This window comes from Diplotaxodon limnothrissa, linkage group LG7 (assembly GCF_057381915.1).
Source record: "Diplotaxodon limnothrissa isolate DT_005_m linkage group LG7, D_limnothrissa_male_GT1.1, whole genome shotgun sequence".
Lineage (NCBI taxonomy): Eukaryota > Metazoa > Chordata > Actinopteri > Cichliformes > Cichlidae > Diplotaxodon > Diplotaxodon limnothrissa.
This window is the reverse complement of record NC_140602.1, coordinates 68,680,682-68,696,256: the sequence shown is the minus strand read 5'-3', so window position 1 is coordinate 68,696,256 and position 15,575 is coordinate 68,680,682.

Below are 15,575 nucleotides of genomic sequence, written 5' to 3'. Positions count from 1 at the left end.
GTACTGAAAGTTGCTTGAAAACCATTTTAATAGTTGCAGTTATCTTATCTTGGACGGTTGTAAATGTTTTACATTTTAATGAACGTACAGTCCCAGTCATTCCTCTGTTACTCCAGATGTTGACTTTACTGCTCTGACTCCTCACCTGAAGAGCTCGGTTACTAATCTTGGGGTAAAACTCGACACTGCACTTAAATGCGGTGGTGAAACCTTCATTCTATCACCTCACACGTCTGTCAAAGGTCAAGCCTTTTCTTTCCAGATGCCATCCATGCTTTTATAACCTGGATTGCTGCATCTCCTTTTTAACAGGGCTGCCCAGGGCACTCTGTGCAACTGGAGCAAAATGCTGCGGCACAGTTTTTAACTGGTAAAAGAAAACGTGATCGTGTTACTCTGGTTCTGGCCTCCTTACACTGGCTTCTAATTGAATCTAGGATCTATTTTAAAATCCTTTTACTGGTTTTTAAGCATTACGTCCCCCCTCGTTCACTCCGGTCAGCTCAGTCACTAAATCATGACTGAAACTTAGAGACGTTCTCTATTGTGACCTCGAAGCTTTGGAACGATCTTCCTCTTCACATTAGACACATTAGACAGTCGACATCAGTGGTGCTCTTTAAATCCAGGTTAAAAGGTTTCATTGTTATGTATTTACTGTATTTATTATTCTTATTGTACTTCGTATATTTCTGCTGCACAGCACTTTGGTCGGCCATGTGTTGTTTTTAAAGTGCTATATAAATAAATTATGGGTGTGGTTTATGGTTACCTTTACATGCATATTTTGTTCTTTAATATTTGATATTTGATATAATATGCTTCCAGCCTTCAGTTGATCTCCTGTGCAGCTGACTAAGTTTTGCTGAGAGCTTTTATTGACGTCCATGTTTATCATGAATCATGAAATCTGTTAATTTTTGATAACATTTTTTAAATTACCTCATTATGTTTTTTTTTCTTTTCAGGAAAATGATGAAATAAATTCAAGGGTGTTCTTTATCGGACTGACGGTGCATGAGCCTTCTGTGACTAATATGTAATATTGTATGAGCACGCTGACATGGAAATCTCTGCTAATGAGACCATTAATGTGTTTTATTAATAACCTTCCTAAGATGACTACTTGGGTTAAATATGTCATGTTGAGGACCTGACACATCAGGCAGGTGAAGCTCTATAACGTGCTGCTAATGTCATCTCAAATGTCAGATTATTGACACGGAGAGCAGACGATGCTGTCATATCTGATGTTAATTTTCCCGTGATGTGAATAGAAAAATCTCACCCTGCAGGAAATTTATCACCACGCCAATATTTAAGTGCAATTTCACAGAATCTGCTCGTGGAGAGGATCCTACCTCTGCTTTTGAACTGGAAATGTCGAAGGCAGCCGTTACTTAATCATCAATCAGCCTGCTCCACTTGCTGCTTTGTAATACCCGTGCTGAGAAGCAGACTTTCATATCTCACTGCAGAATCTGGGAAAAGCTGGTTTTCTATTTTATTTACCAAAAAAATCCTTTTTTAGCTTATGTGAGGAGATGTGTTGATGGGCTCAACACTCAGTCAACTTCAGTCTGTTTTTCTCTTATTGGTACAAACTGCATTTCCTTTGATTCACACTTTAGTCTACTGTACACTGCTTTTTAACATCACATTATGTAAAACAGTTTAGACATCACCAGCTCATTTCCATTTTTCTTTTATTAATCGTTGGTTCTTTACAGCCTTGTTGATTTGAGTTCTTCTCACCATTTTTCTGTACCAGCTTTTCCCAGTCAGCTAATTGGCCTCGTGTAGCATTTCCCAGTGTCTGTGCTGTAAACACGCCGCTGCTCCATTTTGTATTTATTCTGTTTTAACTGTAACTGTAGTTATTTTCTCTATTTTACTTGTAACTCTGGGAATTTCCGGGGTGTCTGTGATGTTGCATCGCACAAAATCATTTGTGAAGCGTTTAGTCTGCAGAAGGTCTTTTATTTTGAAATTTGCTGCTGGGACCTCTGTAAACACTCGTGCTGAGTTTCTGGGCTCAGTCACTCATTTCAGGTGTCATCTTGTAAACTGTGTACAGCTTTAAACTTTACACTGCTTTGGCAGCTTGGACCAGAGCTGCTCCTCGGACACTTCTGAAATGTAAGGGCTGAGTTGGGACAGTCGGGCCTGCAGATCCACCGGAGCTGGAATCCAACCAGCGTATTCTGAAGTAAGTGCTCCCTGTTTGACTTTGGAATCGTTGCCTGATGTTACCTCCTTCCTCATTTTCATTTTCCTGTTCGATCATCGGCATTTGTGAACAATCAGCAGCGAAGTCTGGGTTCAGCAGGAGATCTTTTGTTGCGTGTCTTTAACCATCACTCACTTTTCCACTCCTTTCCTTCCTCTGCTGTCACTCTCCACGGAAGAAAGAACTAAAAGCCTCTGAGTGCCGTAAAACAGGGGGCTTAACTCACTGCATTTTAACACACAAAGAGACAGAGAGAAAATTTCCAAACGTCTGTGCAGCACTTGGATAAACTGACTCAAAGTGAGTGGTTTAAACAAGCTAATTTCCTGACATTCAAACAATTAAAAAGACAAAACGAGGTTTTCCCAGTTGTTTTGGGCACACTCATTATTTTTTTAAGTGTATTTCATTACTTCTTCTTTTCTTAAACTGCAGTGTCGAGCTCTCTGTGCCACAACGCCAGAGAAACAACAGGTCATCAGACAGACGTCTGTGCACTTTGAACATAATGATTAGTGTCAGGCACCAGTTGTAAGGATGCACTGACGGGGCCAGAAAGTTCTGCAGGTGATCTGCCAACAATGGACTGATTTATACTCAAAGATGCAGCCAGTTTATTTCAGTAGAGACGAACAATCTACGATGAGTAGAGCCAATCAGGGAGCGAGAAACCTACTAGCCAAAATAACACAGTGCAAATGCTTCCCTGAAATGGTTTGATGATTCTGCTCGAGGACACACAGCTGACAGAGAATCGATATGTTTTTGATATAAGGCTGAACTGTTTTGCTAGAAGTGTGTGTGGATAAATCTGCGGGCTTAGATGGAGCACAGGAGTCATCCAGAGAAAGGTTGCAAAGCGTTTCACCATGTAAACCCGAATTTTTATTGTATCGAATCTTTATTTTGAAGGTGTTAAAACAGAATAACAACAACAGAGAAAAAGAGACAACCAGAGAAAACACAAGAAAAGGAAAACAAAGCATTAATAATTATGAACCACTTACATGTTCAAAAAGAGTCGGAAGAAGCACAAGCTTATTTAATCCCACCCCCTCGCCTCTATTCAGTAACTGATAGTCGACACTTGTTCTTCCATCATCAATTCTTCATTACGATTTGTTACATGTAGGTTTTATAACCCCAGTAACACGTCAAAAGATATACACGCTCACAGATCTATAAACCTACATATGCACCCACACACACATATATGCACATCAGTATTGTGAAAATAGTGGGTGAGAACACCCAATCAGAGCCCTCCCTGTACTTTGCAAAAATTTTTGAACAGCTTTTTAAACTGGTTCATGCTGATACGTTGCTTCAGTTCAGAGTGTAACAGCTGACCTGCAGGATGTCTGTTTACTGGATACTTTATCAGGAACGATGTGAGCTATCTGTGAGATAAAGTTGCTGTGCAACATGTGGAAATGTGTGAGAAGTCAGTAGTGCTTCTTATAAGACGTAGACATTAACGCTTCTCTTTAATACCAGTAAATGAAAAAAACTACATATCCAGTACATGATGGTCAAACTGTGTGAGAATTGCTGCAGCATCAAACCAGTGGAAGGAATCCCAGTACAACAGGCACGCGAACTGGGATTCTCTCAGTTCTGTCATTATAAAAGAATAAATTATATTATATTGTATGATGTGTTGGAGCTGAGCATTCAATTCTGACACAAGCACATGTATGCATTTAGTGACAGCTTCCTGTTAGCGCTGGTGGTAAAAGTGAAACTCCTCACAGATGGTGGGTGGGCTCTTTTCCTCCACGGCGTTACATTTACAGTCGCAGGTCACAGATGCGTGCTCCTGTTTTTGGTTGAGTAACTACTTCATAGTTTGAAAGGCTTCATTTTAAAAATGGTTCGTAAAGTCGAGTTCGACTGCAAAGTGCTTTCAGTACATTCTTGTACTTTTGCGTTATGAGTTCAGTCTTGGCATTTGGTTCTGGCTGCACTCATAGAGTCAAACTATTCATTGTTATTAAGAAGTGCAGCAACACGTTACACTCTGAACCTGTCTGTTAGTTTAAAAATGTCAGCGGCTTCTTTTTTCTACAGATTTGCTTCAGACGGAGAAGGCGGAATATTTGGTTTTGGAGGCTGTAGTCACGATGGCTCTAACTTTAAATATGGAAGAATTTATTTACATGGTTTAGGAGACATATTGTTTGAGTGTAAACTTAAAATCTAACTGTCTGAACTTCCAGTGTTTTCACAGAATAAAAGCATCTTGTAGATGGTTTTGTTTCAGACCAGGTCCCTGTGTGAAAGAGTAACTGCCTGTTTGAATAATTATGGAAGAAAACTTGGATGTTGGCATGAGTGTTGCTGGTTCAGAGAGTACTCTGATAGGTGGAGTTTTGAATGTTAACACACAGTTTATTACTACTGACTGTAGGCTTCTTGCTAATCGATCGTGCTTGTACATTTCAGTTGCACATTGTTGGAGGACTGACTGATTCTTTAGAGGAAAAGAGTGGCACAGTCTGCAGCAACTTTGATCTTTATTGCACAAAAGATCAAGTGCACGATGTAAATTGCATTCACGACTGCATTAAGCTGCTAACACATCTGTGGCTCTCTACAAGCACCTGCACTGACAGCATGCTAATGCTAAACTAGCCAAGAACCCAGAGTGATGTTATGTATGTTAGTGACCTTGTAACACCACAGGAGACTTCATCTATAAAGCATTTACCTGCTCAGGAGAGTTATAACTGTGATACTGCCAACAGCTTCGTTGTATAACACTTTTTATAACGTCAAACCTTGACAAAGCCATGAAATCTCTGAATAGATTATGGACGTATGAACCTATTTTAGTCTTTATAGTCTGGTTATAGAAACAAGTTTAACTCCATGTTTCCTGTCGAGCTCTGGCTCTTTGTACCAATCAAAGGAACTCCTCCTGTGCTTCAGAACACTGACCCCTGCAGTGTCTCTGCTCTTGTACAACTTGAAAAACGTCTGCTGTCACAGCATGTACAGTGTTTGTGGCTGATTGTACTGGGACAGCTGATGTCAGAATGGGCATGACAGCCTGTCTGCCCCCTGCAGACCTGCTTTAATCTGCTGGCTGTTGTTTGCACTTACAGTGAAAAGGACACACTGCTGACACTCTGCTGATGCCAGTTCAGTGAGACTTATTTCACATGTTTCTTTCAGCTTGTTTCCTTTTTAGTGGTTAACACATTTTAGGAGTTCGTGGTAAAATTGCAACATTGGGAAGTCTGAAAATAAGCTGAAGTGGGACGAGTGCGAGACATTTCCTTTTTGCAGTATTAACTAAAGTTGCATTGACTGTTATGTGAAATGTTTTCCATACTGCAAATGTACATGACTTATAATGATGTAGAGTGTTTGAACACAACTTCTTCATCAAGCTGTACATGCATCTAACTACCCGGCAGTACAAAAAGGTAGTAGGACGAGTGCTGGTAGTAGTTTCTCATGATTTGTTTTTTTTAAAGAAAATAATTAGGCAAATTTACCAATTGGGTTCTTCTTCAGGCATCTCTCATGTGCGGTGAATTAGAGATCCAAGAAGACTGTTTCAGTAGCTTAACCTGCATGTCTTTATCCTGTCTTCCTTCTCTCACCCCAACCGGTCGCAGCAGATGGCCCCGCCCCTCCCTGAGCCTGGTTCTGCCGGAGGTTTCTTCCTGTTAAAAGGGAGTTTTTCCTTCCCACTGTTGCCAAAGTGCTTGCTCATAGGGGCTCATATGATTGTTGGGTTTTTCTCTGTATCTATGAAGCGCCTTGAGGCGACTTATGTTGTGATTTGGCGCTATATAAATAAAATTGAATTGAATTGAATTGAATTGAATTGAATTGAATTGAATTGAATTGGTAGAACTGGTCAAAGACAGTTTGCTAGATGAGAAATGACAGAAGTCTGTTTTTTTTGTTTGTTTTCTTCGTCTATGGCATATCTTTTCAGCTACATAGTCAGCATTCAGAAACTCTTTGTCTTTTTTGGAAAAAGATTTTGTGTTCATCTCCTTTTCTTGCCGTTAAGCTGCTGTTACTGAGGTTATGCTGTTAACGACCACGAACTCAACACATGCAACACTTGGACCGATTCCAAAAACGCTGGGATGCTGTTTAAGATGAAGCAGGATGCAGTTATTTTAAGAGCTCATAAAAACAGTTTCATTCAGCATAGAAAACACAGAAAACATATCAAATGTTTAAACGGAAATGTTTTAGGATTTCATCAAAAATATTTGCTCATTGTGAATTTGATAGCAGCAACATGTTCTTAAAAAAGGTGGAATGGAGGCAACAAAAGCCCAGAGAAGTAAGTGATACAACAACAACAACAACAAACAGCTGGAGGAACATTTCAGGTTTATTGAAAGCAAGTCAGGAACATGACTGAGTATTTTAAAAAAAGCATCTCAGAGAGGTCTCCTCAAAGCACTTTATATTACTCCTCTTATATTAGAAAACCCAACAATCAGATGACATACAAATTAGTCAAAGACACCGGTCTGTTGAGCAGCTAGAGTTCTCTTTCAGACAAGACATGACATCACCTTCCCAAAAGTCCAGCAGCTGCTCTCCCCAGTTCCCAGATATTTACATGACATGTTGTTGAAAGACTGCAGGATCCACTCGACTACAAGACAGAATAGCAAGGATTGTGTTTGTGTGAAATAAACAAGTTCTACTTCAGCCAAACTAGACGAGACCTTTAGCTGCAAAGAGTTTGTAAAATACTGGGAATTGTAACCATGGCTGACATTCCAGCTATAATAGTGTGTAGCAGATTTAACCAAATAAGATGGGAATAATTATTTATCTGTGACACAGAAGTGAGACAGTCATGCTTGCATTTTATTCCAGTGGGCTCTATGCTGAGTATCCGGTGCCAAATTTTAATTTTTTCTCTACATAAAAAATTATTTGAATATAAATTGATGCAAAAACAGCACAAATTGGTGCATACAGATTCAGCTGCATGAAGGGAATGAAGTGTCTGAGCTGCATAATTAGCACCATGCAGAGAGGAGCTGGTTACATGTGTAAGTGACTTACACGAGCCACAAGGCTAAGTATAGGGCTTTACATATTTGCCATTTGTCTAACCAGTGAATGATCTCCAGTTCAGTTCCCAGGAGAAGGCACAAATCCCCTCAGTGAAGACATCCAGAGTAAAACAATATGCCCAATCACACCTGTTTGGGCAGGTGGCCTGTGAATAAGGGAGCAGCTGAAAGTAACACGAGGCTAATTAGAGATTTAAGGTTTTGCCCGACATCCTAATGTAATAACTCATAGGTTAGCCGATTTGTGGCAGGAAAAAAGTGGAAAAAACTTCAAATTGATCAAATGTAATTAAAACTAAATCATGCACTGTGCTCATCCTGGACCATTTGAATACACAAGCATTGCTCAAAATGTGCCACTTGTATCTTAAAGTAGATTAATGTGTAAATCAGATATATACGTGTATTGATTTAGTAGTCAGACACTCCCCTTTTATCTCCTAATAATTAAAAAGAGGTCTTTTAATTACAGAACCAGCAGCTTATGATCCCATGTGCATGAGCACAGCCCTCATATGCTCCCACTTAATCACACACAATGTCAAGATTTACCACTGGGCCTCAGCACCAAAGGACCCAGTCTATCAAATCTGTGACCTTCGAGTTTTATTTTGTGTGTGTGTGTGTGTGTGCGCGCGTGCACGTGTGCGTGCGTGTGTGTGTGATTTAGTAGATTTCAGGACCTGCAGTGCCAGAATGGAGGAGTCAATATGTTCCCTATCAGACAATAAAGTAACCCTCTCTGACTCCCTCGATCCGTCTCCAGAACCCTGAATCTTTGATGTAGTTTGTATAATGTAGAGTTCGGAAACGACACCATGTCACGCTGTGCTCGGGTATCTCATTCGGCGTAATTGACAACGCTGTTTGTTTAGACAGGGAGCGCGTAACGCAGGAGCTATTTTTGGTCAGATTTTACTACTGATTTGAAAAGACAAATGTATGGTTTAATAAAGGCAGCAGCAGGAGGCAAAGGCACACTGAAGGAACATAAAAAAGATTTATTAACCAGTAAACACTTACTCACATGAGGTCATTAGAGGACCACATCTCTTCAGCTAATTGAATTTTTACAATATGTTATCACAAATTTTATTTAGTGCTCCCCTCTTTTTCCTTCATCCACCACATGGTTGCTCCTGCCTGAGCCGGGTTTCTTCTTCTTTCACCGTGCTTTGTCATCAGGGATCGTCCAATTGCTGTTTTCTGATCTGTTGTGTGTCGCTGTGTTGGCAACTAAGTTTTTCAGTTGAGTCGAACAGACAAATCAGTTCCTGTTGGCTTTTGGAAGTTGTGATAGTTCAATGACTTGAGCTGGATATGCCGAGAAGCTAGCAACCTTTTTCTGGTGGTTTGCGTGTGCTCATTATGACCTCGGGTCTTTAATAGCGAACACTGGCTCTGCTTAGAATCTGCTCCTTGTGTGGAAACACAGCTAGACTAGCAAGTAAAGCTAGTTGTAGCAGAAGAGTTTCCTCTTGCTAACCACCTTAAGAGCATTCTCATTCCTAACACGTAACACACTGACAATTTGTCACGTACCCACATAGCAGACAGGTCTGGCCCGGATCTGGTGTCAAGCCGGCACTGCTGGCTGACTTCTGGCATGGTAAATGGTATGTCATCCAGATATGGGCCAGGCCTGGTGTAGATGGCACTGTTTATGTGATGGTATGCTGAATCTGGCCTGATTGTGGTTTGGTTTATGTAGCCCAGGCTCATAGAAAACAGGTCTGGTTCGGGTCCGGCATCAAGCTGGCACTTCTGACTGACTGGTGTCATGGCAGGGTGTATGTCAACCAGATGTGGGCCAGGTCTGGCAATGATGGCACTGTTTATGTTCTTATTTCAGTTAGTAGACCCAAATGCCATGTTGGAATACTATACTGCTATGGTAGCCAACGTTTCAAATGCAGGTTTTACAGGTTTGTGAGTGCACACTTTATCCAAAACCTAGTTTACTCATTGTTACCACTGGGTGGCTGTAGCGCAGGAGGTAGAGCAGATCACCTACTGATCAGAAGGTTAGTGGTTCGATCCCTGGCTGCTCTAGTCTGCATGTCAAGAGTGTGAATGTGTATGAATATAGTTAGGAAGCAGTCAGCTTAGAGAAAGTGTGTGATTGAATGTGGCATGTTGTATAGAGCACTTTGAGTAATCTGGGAGAGTAGAAAAACACTACATAAGAATCAGTCCAGTCACTGCCTGAACAGAGTTTCGTTATGTTACTTTTGCACTATAATGTTCCAGCACATGTTGTTATTACATGGCTTGATTGAGGTACACATTAGGCTGACATCTGGGGCCAGAGCTGAAACTGTTCTGGGTCAGCACAGGGCCAGCAGTGTGTCTGCACACAACTTACACATGGCCCACGTACCGCAAAGAATGATGGCCATCATTCTTTGGTATGAGGGCCATGTATAAGCACATTGTGTGGGCCAGATCTGGCCCATGCCAATTGTGTTATGTGGGTAGCGTCTGTATGTTACGTGTTGGGATGAGAATGTGTTGTTAGCCAACATGTTGTAGAGAAGATCAAGTGTGGAAAATTTGGCCTGTTTTGTACATTATAAAGGATAGTGATGACAGTGATGGAGAGGGGATGGCGGCTCTGACCATGTCCGTTTTATTAAAACAGACCAGCAGGGTTAAAACGTCTTGATGCATGCTCAATCATCCATGTAAGTAAATCTCCAAAAGTTGATTCTGTCCATCTGGACATAGCTGGACTGGCCGGTATGCCCGATGGTGATTTTTCGTTTTTATAGACCGATGTTTTTTGGGGTTTTTTAGTAACGGTATAAACAATGAGAGGTGGTGGATTGGCGAGGTGCTGGCAGATGTGTAAAAATAGCTCTGGCGGTGGCTATGGTGGAGCTTCCACAGAGGCCAGCAGGTGGATGAGGGAAATGGGAGGCAGGAGGAGGAGAGACCCGAGGAGGAGAGACCCGAGGCGGCCGCCGGTCCGAGTATCAGGTGAACTGAACTTCAGGTCAGAAGTTATGACCTGCAGTCTATCTGGGTCAGATATGAACCAAGTTTAGGTGGAGTTTATTTTCGTTGTGCTGACTTTTTACAGTCAGTTACAATAACTCGTACTGCGTGCTAGCTAGCATGACGGAGTTTCTATACAGTTGGGTGGGTGCTATGATGTTGCTGATAGTGAACTTTATTTTATTCACAAGGTTAGTTAGTAGCTGCCAACCGTCTCGTAAAAAACGGAATTGTCTCGTATTCAGAGAAAATATTAATATTACTTCTCTCATTCAGTCTACATCACTGTCACAGCAGCGTTCGTTTTCATTCAAAGGCTTTATGGCTTTTCCTATAATACCTGGTGGACCGGTCTCTAGTCAAAATGCCCACAGTTTCTATGTTCAATAATCCAAACAGGTGGTCTGGTAGAGTAGGCTCAATCTTCAGACTTCTCTCTCCCACTGCACAAATGAATCGCTCACGAGGGAAACAGGCTCCTGGACAGAAAAGAGGGTGGCGTGAAAAGAACCCACAGACACAGGTAAACAGACTTACAGCCTCCAACACGACTGGTTTCTCAAGCACCAACAGAAGGAACGTCCTCAGTATTTAAAGGGAGCCGACTGCTCACCAGATGAGGAGCAGGTGGGCCAGGCCGGAGGGCGTGGACTAAGAGGATCCTGCCTCTGAAAGGTAGGGCACAGTAACCACACACACACAGATGGAGAGAGAGAAACTGGCAGGAGAACCAGGAGGACAAGGACTGTGACAGTTAATGCCCCTGCATTAAAGTATTGCTTTGAAGAGATGCCAGTTTGCATGTCTGAAACGTGTTGTGGTTCACAGAGGGCAGATTGTGTGAAATTTTGTGACTGTTTAAACTTGTTGAACTATTCTCTTATTTATCACATGTTTCCAAAGTCCTGCTTGAGAATTAAGACCTGGTTTCAGGCTTCGACTCAGAATTAGATTTCAGGTTAGTGTAAAGGTGGGATATAGTTGCAATGGTTACATTTAAGAGTAGGCAGCTTAGCAATGCATCACTGTCAGTGAATGGCGTCATGAAGACCCCCATCCCCTCCAGTGCACAGATTGGCACAGGCAGCAGTCACTCTTGAGGGAATGCTGTAAACAGAGGAAAACCTTTAGTTGAAACACAGAAACTGCTCCTCCAGACGCCCTTGGCATCTGCCAGTGCATTTACTCTGGGCCTCAGAAACGCGCCTCGCATATCTGAAGTGAATTCAATTAGGGGCAGTCAAGACAGGCAAAGAACAGATGGTGAGACAGACTGACAGCCAGCTTTGTCATTGTCTTGCTACAGGTCTTTTAAATGATTGATTCATAAATGGCACGAAACAAATTCATTCAAGGGGCTCAGCTACATCTTCATTTGCTAAGCTGCTGCCAGCATCAGAAACTGTTAAACTTGCAAATGCACAAAAAGACCCCAAAAAAGAAATCTTTCTACCTTCTGCAAAGTTCATCGCCCCAGAAAAGACAAGTCAAAACAAGTAAAAAAAAATAAAAATGTAACAGCCTCCCGATTATGACCGATATATCATTTACGTCACTGATACATCCGTAACTGAAATTAACTCAGAACAATTTGTTTATTGTTTTAAATGGTCATTCAGAATCAGAAGATTATTTACGGTGATGTTTTTGGTGGGAGTGAAACAACAATCTACTGATAAAACCAATAAAAATAAGATATGATAATAAGAAATAACCACTGTTGGAAGCCTTATTTACTCTTATCGCCTTAATCATGTGCAGTAATTAAAGTTGAAATGAGAAACTTTGCATTTGAAAGATGCTCTTCTACTGGGCACTCAAAATGCTTTCTTACAACAAGCATCATTCATCCACACCTTCATACATAATGTGCGCACATTTTAAATATAAATTAATATTACTGTAGCAGTATTTTTTTAAAAAAAAAAAAAAAAGATAAAATGGCCACATTTAAGAAGGCAGGACCTGCAGTTATTGTCCTTTTCCAGACATTTATCTGGCACTTACTTTGGGGTTTTCTGCAGCTCGTCCTCGGGGCCCTCCAGACACAGAGACAGCAGGTCATAACCCAGGATCTTCTGGGCTATGGTGAACATTTCTTTAATGTTGGGGTATTTCAAAAGTCCTCTGCCCATGCCCACAAACTGGCTGCCCTGACTGGGGAAGAGGAGCACGGAGCAGCCGCTGCTTTTGGGTCTCCGCTGAGGCGCCGCTGCTGGCTCGCTGTTCGGGGGAAAAGCGGGGGCTTCAGCCGGAGGAGGGTAATCTCCAGCCGTGGAACCGGGCTTGTTGGTGGACAGCGTCCTGCTCAGAGAGACCAGCGACCTGACCTTCCCTCTGGAAGATGCCGCCATCCTGACTGCCACTGATGCCAACATGAGCTGTTCCTCATCCAACGACGTGTCTGCAGATGAAATAAGACGCACAGCCCGCCCGGACAAACTGTAATCACCAAAAGAGTCAACTTTGCTTGAACTCAATTCTGATATCTGCTCGGCATGACACCTCACAGGGAGACGAAAACAACCGCCAGAGGAGAAAAGAACAAAATCTTCAGCGAAGGAAGATGATATCTCCAATAAAACTATTTTTGAAGCCATTATGGGACTTGACAAAAAATTTGAAGCACAACTGGAGGATATCAAGGAACAAAACAGACAAAGTGCAGCTATGGTTGCCAGCTTGGCTAAGGCTGTAGAGTTTAACGCTGCAGAGATAGCTGATTGCAAACTGAAAGTTGTTAAACTGGCAAATGCGAATGAACTGCTGCTTAAAGAAAACGAAGACTTGAAAAGAAGAGTGAGAGAACAAGAGCGCTACCGAATGAGGTGGTGCCTAAAACTGAAAGGGGTGAAGGAAGACAAAGACGAAAACATTAGAGTGAAGGTTTTGCAAACGCTTCAGAAGATTGCCCCTGACTTGAACTTAGAAGAGGCCGTTGATATTGTCCACCGCTTAGGGAAACAAGTTGATGGCAGAAACAGAAACATCATTATTCTATTCACACAGAGGCGAATTAAAGAAGAATTGTGGAGGCGCACCAAAGATTCTTCAACCTGCAAGCAAGAAGGCATCAGCTTCACAGAGATGTTGCTGCAGGAGGACATACAAGATCGACAGCGCCTATGGCCTCTGGTGGAGGAAGAAAGACGTGCAAAACTACAAATATCTGTAGTTTCCACTCCGTATATTTTCAAAACAAACTCGTTACTTTGGGTTTAACGCATTTGGGGGAAGTTAATATTTCACGTCACTGCAGGCCTTCAAACAATGAGATTTGAGCCTAAACAGTGAAAGGCAGTCGCGTTTTAATCAGTAGAGGATGTCGCATAAAAAGAGATGAAAGAACAAACCATGTACTGTAGTTTTGATTTATTTATTTTTAGCACAACACCAGAACAACCCCACGTGCCCATAATTTGCGGTACTTCAGAAAAAAAGGAGTGAACATAAAAGGGAGTAAAATGTTGTGTCAGGTAATTTCAAATGCAGCATTTCTATCACCTCAACAAACACTAACTGTGTCACAGTGTGTTGCTATCTAAAGCTCTACTTGCTGTATTTCACAGGAAGAGAAAGAATGAGAGCTAACTTCACTCAGAGATATAGAAAGAAAGAGAAAGAAACCAGGCTGTATTTAAAGGTAAGGACTGCTTAGTGATATTTGATAAAATGTAGTTGTATTTTAACAGGGACATAAAGTGCTTGTCTTACTCCCTTCTTCTAGCTCGAAATTACTTGCCAAGTGGTAAGGACCGTTCATGGTCACACGGTGAGAACATTGGTGTTGACTATGAAGAGATAGGGTCAGACAGGGGAGGGGCCAGTCAGATTTATCAACTCAACCTCCTTAAAGCATGGAGAGAGGCTGAAACCAATCTCTGGTGAGCCCGGTTAAGGAAAGAGATGAGTTGGTGCCTGAGATGCCAAATTCCAACATCCTCATTCCCGCCATTGAGATAACACTCTCACACAGGCCCAGAGAGCAGATGTTGCTGCATTGCAGATGTGTTATACCCCCTGCCCAGCCGAATGACTCTCAAAAAGAAAATTTTGCAGAAAATCAATGTGATCGCTTGGATCACTGGAATTATCATCTCGATATCTCTTGTCCTTCTTTCATTTCAGACGTCTTGAAAACAAGTTTTAACAAAGTCCTGGAGAAGTGCCCAATGCTGGAGGACCTCCTGCTTTACCCCTGGCTCAGATAAACTCCTCTCTGACACAAACACACACGCATACTGAATTCACATCTTGCCATACAAATGTGATACAGTAACCAACTTTCTTTCTTTCAGAAAAAAAGAAAATTGGGAGATTCAAAAATTTCCTCACAGTAATGTTTGCATCAGTCTATCAGACGAATCCCCTCCAAGTCCAATATTTACATCAGTTACAGTGATAATGCTTGGTGTCTACTTTCAGCCACCGCAGTAGAATGCCAGGAATGAATCTCATTGAAATTGTAGTTGCATTTGCTATTTAATTTAATTGTCATGGATGATACACAGATAACCCAACAGCAAACAGAGGAAAACAATGGGCTTAAATACACAGAGGGATAAATGAGGGAATAAGACACAGGATGAGAGCACAGCTGCGAGAAATCACAAACAACAAGACCATGGGGAAGGAAAACTGAAAACACTAACATAGTCTAAGGAGCTTAGAAAGAAAACGTCTGGACTTCTTTAAGTTGCTTGAAGACGTTCAAGCAAAGTTTAAGTTCTTTTCATCCGAGAAGGTGAAACATCTTCAAGCAACTTCAAGTCCAGACGCTTTCTTTCCAAACTCCTTAGACTACGATGACCTAGATGACTGAGAACCTTCACAGACATGAAAACACTAACACAGTACACATGACTATCAAAGTAAAACAGCAAACAAGAGACTTTTACAAAGACACAGAGTTGACACAGAGACATGACTGACTGGGGAGAAATTGGGGAACATGGAAACAAGAGTGACTAGACATGACACGTGGGACACAGGGGCAAGGCAAAGTAACAGAAACCTAAAGCCTAAGAATGTAACACAAGAAGAAAACAATAAAGAGAACCAAAAACATACATAAGAATAATCAATGAATATAAATGAACAAACACAAAACACTGGGTCACAGACTCACTACCATGACAGTTAAATGTACATAATAAATACTTTAAATCAGATGACAATGTAGCTGACACTGTGTTTATTATAATGTGTGTGGTCAACCACAAATCTTCATACTGTCATCCATAGATGAGGTCTTTATACAAATGATGAAAGATAATGAAAGAAAC